The 11169-nt window shown below is 40.0% G+C and overlaps 1 long non-coding RNA gene across 9 annotated transcripts in view; it reads right to left on the bottom strand.

The window, feature by feature from the left end:
• Positions 1 to 3682: 3682 nt before the first annotated feature.
• Positions 3683 to 11169, bottom strand: part of LOC136013838 (uncharacterized) — a 95997-nt gene continuing 88510 nt past the window's right edge. For 8 of the 9 annotated variants that reach the window (XR_010612409.1, XR_010612407.1, XR_010612412.1 and 5 more), the window contains 4 exons: positions 11040 to 11089; positions 9399 to 9727; positions 7648 to 8831; positions 3683 to 4810 (listed from right to left, as the gene is read on the bottom strand). This is a non-coding gene — a long non-coding RNA (uncharacterized LOC136013838). The remainder of the gene's footprint in view (positions 4811 to 7647; positions 8832 to 9398; positions 9728 to 11039; positions 11090 to 11169) is intronic. The other variant, XR_010612408.1, reaches the window with a different exon arrangement.

The following is an 11169-nucleotide window of genomic DNA, read 5'->3' as shown; positions in this document are numbered from 1 at the left end:
GTTTCAGGTCCATAATCACTTATGATGGACATCCATACTCAGCAGTGTGAGGCACTGTGAAGCAGGGAAGCAGAAAACCTCCATCAATTTTCATCACTTTAGTCACATTTATCACTTCAGTCAAAAAGGCTGCTTGTCAGTGAGAGATGCTCCAGCTTTGCAAGAAGCTGAAGCCAAAGGAAATCTTGAAGTCCTGATATTTCAAAACCCTCATAGCTCCCCATTTTTGATCCAAAGTGTTCAACTACTTTATGAACCCATCCTTTGGCAGCTGCTGCAACTTTCACTCCTTGTACCTGGCTGCAAGTGAAGTCCACATGACACTGTTCTGGGCATATTTCTCAACGTCATGCCACAGGAATATTGTGAGGTATACTGCTCTTCAGCTAGCAGCGAGGATGTCAACATAGAATTTACAAGGCTTGAAACGGAAAAGAAAATAAAAAGCTGAAGGTACTTTCACTGTTGTTGCAGCCAGGATAGTCTAGGGCTATAAATGTAGTGAGGTTTATGGGAAGAGGTAGTATCTTCCCCAAGACCAATAGATATATCAGGGGGGAAAATAAGATAACCTTCCTCTAGATGAAAGCTGTCACTGCTGGGCTTTAAAGTTCTCAATTCTGACTACTAAAACCTGGACTGTTTCCCCAGGCAGAACAGGGCTTTCCCAGGCACTTGCTAAATGGTGGCTTTAGAGATGCTACATTTTGGCAGTGCCTAAACCATGACAGTCAGAAACACACAAAGACATCACACCTGGGTAGAATTCCTGCTGAAAATACTCCCCAAAGGCTAGTGTAACCAGTAGTAAAAGAACACCCAAAAGATTTCTCTGTTGTCTATAACTTAGTCCCACTTTGTAAAGCAGTCTCAGTGTCTGTGTGTGCACATCTATGCCTTTTCCCTTCAAAAAGTGGCTGAACTCCTCAGCCAAAGGAGCCAAATGTGACAAAGATCTCAAAGTTACCAGCATTTCTAAAAGCTGAATGAAAATAATTGGTCTAGTAGAAGAGAGGACACCCATACACAACCTCTACAAGCAGTCGCACTAAAAGCGGAGCTGTGGTATGAACCTGATGTTATGATGTCCTCCAGCACCTACTGTAGGGGAAAGAATCTGTAACACTTCAGTAGGGAAACGGCTTCAGCACTGATTTGTACTCACCCATTATACGAATCCATCAGGCTTCAGTGGTCTTGATGTTCAACTGATTGTTTACTGACATTAAGAGCATGTTCATTTGCAGGGTACAGGGTTGGAAATGGGATTTTGATAGGTACCTCATGGCTTCACCTCATTGAGTCAATGGCCACTCTTTACTGACTCCCTGGCCTCAAATGACATCAATCCCACCAAGGTGCCTGCAGGCAGGAGGCATGTGTGGAGGTGCCCTGTGTGTCGGGCTGGTGAGAGGAGCTGAAAAATGAGAAATGCGCAGAAGAAAAGCAGAGAGCAGCAAAACCAGGGCAGAAGGTGAGATGGAAGGATGCAGGAGGTCAGTACTTTGGTCTCTGCAAAACTGGTAAGGACTTTTTGGTGTCAATTCATAAGAAGAGAAAGTGGGTAGCTCTAGAAACACAGTAAAAATTAGATTAACTTGCCTACCAAATTCTCAGTCATCCTCCTCTCATAACCACTGCCAGGAAGTATTAATAACCCATCTAAATTAAAATAGAACAAAAAAGAAAATACTATAGAGTGTGGCTGAACCACAAAGAAACCGTGAATTTGCTCTTTTAATAATTAAAAGTGACACAGCAAATTTTCCAGAGCAATCATCTCTAGTTCATGGAATAAAAGGCTATCTTCACTGCCCATGTATGCAGAATGTGCTGCATTATCTGCCCAGATAATTGCATCACTTTGCCTGTTTGGATGAAATTACATTTTGTGAGAGTGACAAAGTAATTCCCCATGCACCAGTTATTTTTCTGCTTAGAAAATCCATGCAAAATTATTCCATTCATGGAAGAATTGTAATGCCTTAACTACCTACTTGCTCATATTTTGTAAATTATAGAAGCAAAAAAAAGCTCATTGCCTCTGCCAGCGTGAGACAAATATTTCACTGCATATGACTAGGGCTGACAAAATTTCCACCCCAAGCCCTTTTGAGTTCAGCTTGGGACATGCCTTACAGACTTCTGTTTCAACTTTCTGCTCTGCAGAACCAGTGTGTTCCTCCAGCTCAGTTAGCGCTGCGTGTGCTTTGACCTTCAAAACCAGATTTCTAGATATCTTCACCCTCGGATATTTTTAATGGACTTACTTCATTGAGTGAGAGAAATGTCATTAATATCTGTGTCTCGGGAGTTCTCCAGCAGGCAATGTCTGAAATGTAGCTCTCTGGGAGCTATTCGGAGAAAGACTTCACCACTTTTAATCCTTTGCAGCACAACTGCTTCACACAAGACAGTGAGAGTAAATACTGTGCAAAATGAGTAAAGATGGCAGGAGTGAGTTTGCAGGCAAAACCCACCATGAGTCAAACTGTCCCCCAGCTACCACATTAAATCATGCTGATAGAGGTGAGATTGCGCAAATGCCATGAAGACAGCTTCGGTTCATTAACATCTGAGAGAGCTTTTCTCAGATATGAGTGTGGTCCCAGATCTGAAATCCATTAAAACCTTGAATCATTCCGGATCTGGCTTTGAGAATGAAGGGCAGTTACTGGTGTTGAGTGTGACTGCATGTATTCAAGCAACCGAGGCCATTGACTTCTCAGTGCTGCTGCAATGGAAACAAAGAAGGAAGCAGAGATGAAGGGACTTCTGAGAAATGTTGCAAACCAGTTAACTGGACAGGAATTGGAACAACCTATCAAGCAATATGGAAAGAGACTGGTTCCTAGGGATATGCCAGGTACAGCCATTTTGTTCATACAGCGCCTTTCAGTGCTCCAGTAATCAGATCCATACATAAGTGTTGCGATACTGAACAAGAAAGGAAATATCCTTTAACGATGTCCATAGATAAAAGCATAATCGAAGTAAAAAATTGCTTTTGTTGCTGTACCACTGTGCACAACAGCTCTTGACTAAAAATGAATAATGTGTTGCTTACCGTGCCTACATACCGCATCTCAACGAGTCTAATTTCACGTTAGAATCACAAGCCTTTGCCTTTTATCACATAGAGAAAAGGGAAATTAGCACTCTCTTTGTCATGTTTCAGAACAAAACTATGAGCTTTGAAGTTATGCATTTGTGAAAGAAACCATCGTGGGCTGTTAAAACAAGCTTTTGGTACTGAAAAGGTTAACTAATTTTGTTTCACCGATAAGTTTATCTATGATCAGAACTGAGTCATACAGAAAATACTCCTACAAGATCTGACCTTTTACTTGTATCCCACACTGAGATAATATTATACTTAAAATGGATATCAATAAGAACTTTGTTTTAAAAAGTATATTTAAAATAAATTACTTTTAAATAACAGAAACTGTTTTCAATTAGCCCTGTTAAAGGAAATCAACTAGAAAGTTATGTATGCTTTTTTATTTTCTTTATATAAATTATACCCAGGAGTCCTATGATAGCAGCACTGTACAAACTATGCACTACCTTTATATTTATTTCTTACCAAAATAAACTGAACAAATTAGATTTGTTTTTACAGCACTTTATATCCAATAATGACAATGTTGTATTGGTCCCAGGATAAAAACAATGAAAGTAGCAGCTGAATGGTATTTTTATTAAGAGTTAACAAAAATGTCTTGTGCAAACAGAGTGTATAAAGAAAATTAATTCCATAATTCCTCATGATGAAGGCATCCCTCTTTTTTTCTTTTTTCCTCACAATATCAATCTCACTTGGAAAGATCATTCTGAGGGGAAAACTTCAAGTTTTAGCTTGACTTACTCAGCAAAATGATATGGCTGAACTTAAACATTGCTGACTGCTAGGATTTAATATTAGGACCTGGCAAATGTTTTGATAACCTAATACTTTTTAAAAGAAAACTTGTTTGTTACTGAAGATTTTGGGAGCTCAGAAGAAATATAATCCAAAAAATAACAGAAAGTGCTAAAGATCCAAAGCAATGTTTCTTCTTTTTCCTATTTTTTCCATTTGCTCTACCTTGAACTGGTTCCTCCATGCTAGCAATTTAGAGGCCTTTTTATTGGTGGCAGATTCAAGTATCTCTGAGATATTCACTGTACAACTCGGCAAGAGTCCCTGTTTTCCTCCAGCAGTGGCAAAACGGCAGAGCTAATAGTCTGGGGTTTGTTACTAAAAATGAGTCCTTATACGAAAAAAAGAGAAAAGAGAAAAAACAACCATTGTTTAGAACATGTGGTTTGCTGCTATTAAGTTAATAGTGGAAAACCTCATTACTTTTAAAGTTCATTTTATTTTGTGGTGGGATTGTTCTCTAGGCTGAAGCAGATTTTCTCTTAAGCAGAGCCTCTAATTCCACCTTACAATCTTCTGTTCAACAAGGCACTCTTTGCTTGGCCAGACGCATTGTTTTAAGTCAAAGTGCTGAATTAAAACGCAAAAAAGGAAAGAAACATTTTCCCACACCTGCCTCTGGGGCAGCTAGCAGGCACTCGTGTGCCATCTTCTCCAGCTTTTGCTCTGACTGGAGGAGTTTTCCAATAAAGATCTTGGGTTAAAGGTGCTCTTTGAGCAGCGCTAACAAACTTGCTGTCTCTAATGAAAGATCAGATGCTGCTGAGGGCTCTGATGAGGTCAATTAGAGGCTGGATAAATGCCGATGCCAGCTCCGTGCAGGAAGCGCCATAGAGAAGCAGAGATGTAAGAAAGGTGTAACGTGGTTTGACGGAGCCATGGGTTCTGAAAATCAAAGTGGCCAAACAGAGAAGAAACTAGAAGATTGCAAAGGCTTCTAGTTCAGGTTTCTCCTCAAATTCTGGAAGCATCTAATCTGACTGTTCATTGAGGCTATAATGATTAACAATAACAGAGAACCAAATCTGCAGTTTGAGAGGAAAATAACCCCAGGCAGAAGCCTTGCTTACAGCTTGCGTGCTATGTATGCCTATATATATATATATATATATCCTACTTACAAGTTACTATGACTCAAACCTGAAACTCTCGTGGTTTAAAATACCAAGCGCAATTCAGAGTCACACAATATTTGTGTTCCACCAACAGCCCAGTATTTTTTTCAGTTACATATGTTCACACCATATAAAATTCACTTTTGTGTAGACATGAGCTATTATATTGTAAATTCCACTCACAATAATCCTTGTGTAACTCAGTCTTTAAGCTGTATTTCAAGATACCCTTAAACCTTCAAACTCAGCCATTCCCCTTGCACTCTGAACTTTCCTAGGTACCAGTTCACCATGAAAATTTGACATATGAATAACCAAAATTCAAACACACCACACAAGATCACTGATTATCTGATGATGGGCTTTTTTCCTGAACATCACTCTAGCTCTTCTCAGCAAAGTTGCTAAAGCCCGAGATCTACATCTAGAAGCTGACTCACTTAGCCCCACTGCTGCTCAGGTCTTCCTTCTCCATCAGTGATAATTCTGGAAGCTCAGGAGTTCAGTCCCTCAATGTTTTGGGGGAATGAAAATGGATCAGCTGCCAGCAAACAAAGGAGCCCTCACCAGTCTGAACTCATACACGCTCAGCAATGACTGCCAAAAGTAGCTGTGTCTCACTGCAGTTCATAGGTTTGCTTCGAGCCAGTTATACTAAGCTTGGTGAAAACACAGCAGACGGTTGCTGGTCGCTTCACTGTAAGTAAGAGAACCTCGGGAGGAGGGGTCTGATCTTCAAAGGGCATGAGCACCTGCAGCTCCCATATCAGCTCAGAAGAGCAGCAGGTATTCAGCATCTCTGAAATACCAGGCTTTGAACTTAAAACACATGAACGCTTGGATAACCTTGCAGAGGTGGGGTGACTCTTGCCATGTAGAGATTTAAATAATTAGTTCAGAGGCCAGGATTGGCCTCTCAAGTCCCTTGTTTTTCAGACAAATGAAAGCTGTATGTAACCAGCCTGGGACTGAGAAAATTTCATCTCTTGGCAGATGTCTGAAGTGTCAGCTGAGATGGAGAGTGAGACCTTGCTTGGGCAGAGGGTGATGCTTTAGAGCTGCGGTGTTCCTCTGTTGGTGCAGTGAAACCAACTCATTTTTGACATCTCACACACATACAATTGAAAAGTGAACTTGTAAAAAGGGGATATTGCAGGAGCTGAGTGAAACTAGCTTGTTCAGTTCACAGTTTTTGTGTTAACTTTCTTATGTCTTGCTTCGTACAGTCGTATACCCCAGGAGTTTTGCTTTGAGTTTTAGCTTCAAACAAAGCAAAACTGATTGTAAACCACTGTATTTTGACTTCTCATTTTGAAACTGTATCTCTCACAGAAAGTTTCAAAAGACAAAGTGCAGAGTACTGGTAGCCTGGGCTTTAGCTCAGCCCATGTTCAAGCTGTCAGACTGAGCGTTTTCTTACATGCAGTGATGCTGAGACCTGGCTTTTCTGTGCAGTTTCATGTCTGCTATGAAACTACACAAAACCACCCAATTTTATGTAGTTTCTTCCAGGAATAATAGTCAAAGCCATTCCAGAGTTGTCAGATTAAACTAACATTAAATAGTGGCAATTAGCAATTGTTAGTTTTAATAGATTTGTTTCCAGCTAGGTCCAATAAAATTATTATGAATACTTGCTTAAACGGAAATCCAGAGATACAGATAGCACTGTTTACTGCTAAATGAATGCTGTTTCCTTACCTTTACCTTAACAGACATGATTTGTCAGAAGCAGTAGGGTAGCGTCCAGAAACGCCTTCCTGAAGGAAGCTTTGAAGAAACACCTACCTAAACATACTTTTATCCTTATTTTATCCCCTTCCACATTTATTTTCTTAGCAGCCCTTCAGCCCGATGGTTAACACATTGGATTATCATTCCTAATGGTCACAGAAAACCATTTCTGTCTAATTTACAACAGCACTTATCATATTTCCACAGTCATCATTTAACTTTCCACTATATTAATAACCAAGACCAATTTTACCTAGTGAGTAACCTAAACTGCCTAACTTGACAAAAATATCACACGCTTATTTCTCTTTCTAACCATCAAAGAAGGTCACGACGATGACTCTGGGTATCAGCATTTTTCCTGTGTGATTCACTTACACCAAGAAAACCCTCTAGACACATATCCTTTTTTTGGGGGGGGGCTTCATTTTAACCAAGAGGATCAACAGGTCCCTTTCTCTGTGGGTGGTGATAATGTCAGTACACCACTGCCCAAATAACCTTTCTCTATAGGGAAATGCTAACATTTAATTCTTTAAATTTAAACCACATGTATTTTGGTCTCAGAGCTGCACTCTGTATTAACTGCCTTTTGTTATTAATTTGTGTCACTAAAGCTCCTAACGAAATTGGTTATTTAAATTGGAAGTGTTACGTGCAGTAGAAATCTAAAATTCATGCATAAGCTATAATAGATCAAAATATTTAAATATTAACTAAATATTTACCTAGCCATTGTAAACTCATTTTCAGAATTAATAATGACACAGCTCTGTGTATGTTCAGTGTAAAGCTGTGTCTCAGAAGAACTGTTCTTTTTAGCCCATTTCAGGGAACATAAACAATGGCTTCCAAATGGTTTCTATCTCTTACCTTCATCTTATTCAGAAACAAGAGGTGTCATTAAAGCGCTGTCTGCATGAGACCTCCACCAAGAAGCGCAAATTATGTGTGGGTTGACCACATCCAGTTTTCCTCCTTGGTCCTGTCTGGAAGAGGCACTGCCACTGTATACATTCTTTGCTTACATTGCTGTAGGGTGACCACAAATACATAGCTGTCAATGGAGTAAAAATGTTGGTATCTGGGACAAATGCTCAGGGACTTCTTGTTCAAACGACACAAAACACAGTTAGGATAAAGTGCAACAGTTTCCCCAGACTGAATTGTTCCTCAGTAAAATGTAACACAACTGTAAATATTAAAAAATGAATAGACAGATTAGCTCTAAAACTGCAATTACACTAAAAACTAGTGAGGGTAGAAAGACTATAAAATTTTTGAATATTTTCTGTAATCTCTGGAAATTGAACAGTTTATTTAACATTTACACATGTGATTTAGATAACATTTGCATAGTTCTATACTTCTAGTCATTATCTTAATTATACATTTCACATTTCACTGTATAGATATTTAATACACATAAACCGTAAACCTTTACGTTGCAGATAGCAGAGTTTAGATACAAGCACATTATCCTTTGAACAGCATTTTTTGAACCATGTGCTGCCTCCCAGGGACAAATTCATGCTGCCTTTTGTTTTTTTCAATCTGAATTCTGTAGCTAATTCCATAAACTGCATCTTTCACTGACCAGAGTGCGCTTCAGTCTCCTGGAATAACATTAATAAAAGGAACATTTCCCACTCTGGCTGGGGGAGCTTACCGGGGCCTGGTAAGTCATATCAAAAATAACAGTCATCTGAGATGGTTCCAATAACTCAAGAGATATTCTCTGGGCTTGGTCGCAAATGTCAGGGTGCTTAGGTTGTAGTTCTCTGAGGCTTGCCATAATGCACATTCTTTCCAATTTCATAATCTTTCAATTAATTCCCAGTCCATAAACTTTTATCGCATGCCCTGGTATTTAGTAAAAACATTAAAAATGCCATTATAGCCTTCTTAAGGAACAAACCATTCCCAGTTCTCTGTAGGAGCCTTCCTCCACCTTCATTGAGGCTCAGATTCCCAGCAATCAGTGAAATGAATGACACCAAGAGGGTATCTGTTTCTTGTTTCAAACCACCACTGCAGCCACGCCTTGGGGGTTGGTCCTGAAGAAACATAGAATCGTAGAATAGTTAGGGTTGGAAAGGACCTCAAGATCATCTAGTTCCAACCCCCCCTGCCATGGGCAGGGACACCTCACACTAAATCACCCCACACAAGGCTTCATCCAACCTGGCCTTGAACACTCCCAGGGATGGAGCACTCACAACCTCCCTGGGCAACCCATTCCAGTGCCTCACCACCCTAACAGGAAAGAATTTCCTCCTTATATCCAATCGAAACTTCCCCTGTTTAAGTTTTAACCCGTTACCCCTTGTCTTATCACTACAGTCCCTGATGAAGAGTCCCTCCCCAGTATCCCTATAGGCCCCCTTCAGGTACTGGAAGGCTGCTATGAGGTCTCCACGCTGCCTTCTCTTCTCCAGGCTGAACAGCCCCAACTTCCTCAGCCTGTCTTCATACGGGAGGTGCTCCAGTCCCCTGATCATCCTCGTGGCCCTCCTCTGAACTTGTTCCAGCAGTTCCATGTCTTTTTTATGTTGAGGACACCAGAACTGCACACAATACTCAAGGTAAGGTCTCACAAGAGCAGAGCAGAGGGGCAGGATCACCTCCTTTGACCTGCTGGTCACGCTCCTTTTGATGCAGCCCAGGATACGGTTGGCTTTCTGGGCTGCGAGCGCACACTGAAGCCGGCTCATGTTCATTTTCTCATCGACCAGCACCCCCAAGTCCTTCTCTGCAGGGCCGCTCTGAATCTCTTCTTTGCCCAATCTGTAGTTGTGCCTGGGATTGCTCCAACCCAGGTGTAGGACCTTGCACTTGTCATGGTTGAACTTCATAAGGTTGGCATCAGCCCACCTCAGAAGTGTGTTGAGGTCCCTCTGGATGGCATCCCTTCCTTCCAGTGTATCAACCGGACCACACAGCTTGACAAAGACTTGAAAAAGAAAACAACAAAAAAGAGTACATGAAAACAGTTCTGGCTCATTTAGAAATGATAAAATTACTACGGTGCCCCAATAAATCAGATTTCATGATTTCTTCTTAAGTGACCCAACTTCACTCCTTTTTCTGTAACAACTTCATTTTCTAAACTTCTACAAAAGCAGTCCAAATTCCTATCGCTTGCAAATGCTAGTGACCGATTAAAAAAAGCTCATGGGAAAGTGTTCTCTACCCATACAACCCTAATTAATGCCCATGGTGAATTTTATCCAGAATGTTCTATCTTTCAATAGGTTTAACTTCATTTTGAAGATGAGTTTTGTATTTTATATGTATGCAATTTATAATTGTTACACATATACAGCAAATTGTTCTTTTTATAGAAGAACAGTTCAGTACTTCTCAACGTCACATTCACAATTCATATATAACTCGACTAACTAATATATTCAAGGTTTTTAACTTCCCTCTGATTCAGTAGACCATCAAAACAGGGCCTGATTAACATAGGTTTCTAATTGCCTACATTAATGCAAGCATTTCTCTAATTACCTCTATCTGAGTTCCCTGGTACCTGAAATTACTGCTTTCTTCATCAAAATTAGTTTGCTGCATCATGCCTGAAACTGAGGAATTAAGCTTACTTTTGCCAGACTCTCAACAGTTTTGAACATCAGACTGCTATGTTCCTGAAGAAAAGCCCCAGATTTCTGGCCAGCACCTTTCATGGTGCGTACCCTCAGCAAGAGCAGCTCCCAGCTCAGGCATAGGTTCAGTTCAGGCACCATAATTCAAAACAGATTCTTGATAGCATCCCACTGAACACAGTAACTCTGTACTTGTTAGATACGAAATTACTTTCCTGCCTCTATGTCTTGTTAAACTTATATAAAACACCTCAGATGGAATTCCCTTCACAACTGTGCTATCTTTAATTTTGTTAAGCATTTGTAGAGACATATTATCTTTTACATCAGTTATCTAAAGGAGAAATTCAAATGCCTAAAAGAAGGTACTTCATGTCTGCTGAAATTCTCTGGAGCATGCAGGGCTGGAAGAGATGATGTGGAACTTACAGGAGACTCACACCTTTAAACTAGCAGTGAGAGGCCAGCTGGGATACGCAGGGGCTCTGAAATGTCTCAGGTCTGTGTTTAAGACACATGCACTTCTTCTAAAATTAAAACACTAACACTGAAAAATAAAAAAGACTAAACAATTTTTTATATGATTTCACTTAACTAAAAGCATGAAAAAAATAATTGTAAAAACTCCAAAGAAATAATTTTGTCTAAATCTCATACCTTACTGCATAAAAACGTCTCAGAGATCATCACCACTTGCTACGTAGGTCCTATAAAAATAAAGCACATAATGAACTGGTCACATTCATAATACTTTTATACTTTCTAATTTCAAATTTTAGAATACCAC

The sequence above is a fragment of the Lathamus discolor genome, chromosome 4 (genome assembly GCF_037157495.1).
Source record: "Lathamus discolor isolate bLatDis1 chromosome 4, bLatDis1.hap1, whole genome shotgun sequence".
NCBI classification, from domain to species: domain Eukaryota; kingdom Metazoa; phylum Chordata; class Aves; order Psittaciformes; family Psittacidae; genus Lathamus; species Lathamus discolor.
This window is presented reverse-complemented; position numbering and strand designations above follow the sequence as displayed.